Source organism: Polypterus senegalus, chromosome 15, assembly GCF_016835505.1.
Source record: "Polypterus senegalus isolate Bchr_013 chromosome 15, ASM1683550v1, whole genome shotgun sequence".
NCBI classification, from domain to species: Eukaryota; Metazoa; Chordata; class Cladistia; order Polypteriformes; family Polypteridae; genus Polypterus; species Polypterus senegalus.
The window spans coordinates 97,634,613-97,635,340 of NC_053168.1; positions in this window are offsets into that span (position 1 = coordinate 97,634,613).

Here is a 728-nt window from a genome sequence, read left to right on the forward strand (position 1 = left end):
TCACTTACACTTTAACTCTTCTCGCCTGAATGCACAGAATTCTGACAGAAGAAACAGATGTGAGTGAATGCTGTGAACTTTGGGCAAGAATTGAATGTGTAGTATGAAAAGCAACCTTCTATTGGAGTTCTTTATGAAATAAGGCCATATTTCTGTTTGTTTAAGTAGTGTTGTGCATATTAATGTTTTTAAATCATGCTGTATATTATCTTCCTGCCTTTAAACCCATTTAGACAGCAGTATAGGTGTAGGACACTGGCTTAAGATGGAACTGGCAATAGATTCTGGGAAATACTGAGAATGAGACTGAATGTACAAGTGCAGGATTTGTTATGTTAAGATGTTAAGGTAAAGATTGGTAATTGTGTTTACTTTTGTGCTGCATGCTTTGCCAATCCAATTAGGCTCAATATTTAGAGGAGCTTGTTTTATTCTTTATATCTCCCTTATATTCATTTTATTTACTGTACATCACATTGGTTCTAGGTTCAAACTCCAGTCTGGACCTGTGTGTAGTTTTCATATTCTCCTTGTGTATTTTAGACTTTTACTCTGGTTTTTCTCCAATATGCCAAAGAATTGCATGTTAAGTTATCTGGTGACTCTAAATTATATATGTGCAACCAAGAGTAAGTGTGCTCTCTTATGCTCTGGCACCTTATCCAGGGCAGGTTTCTGTCTTGTGTTCTGCCTCTAGCCACCATAAACCTTAACTAGATTAAGTAGGT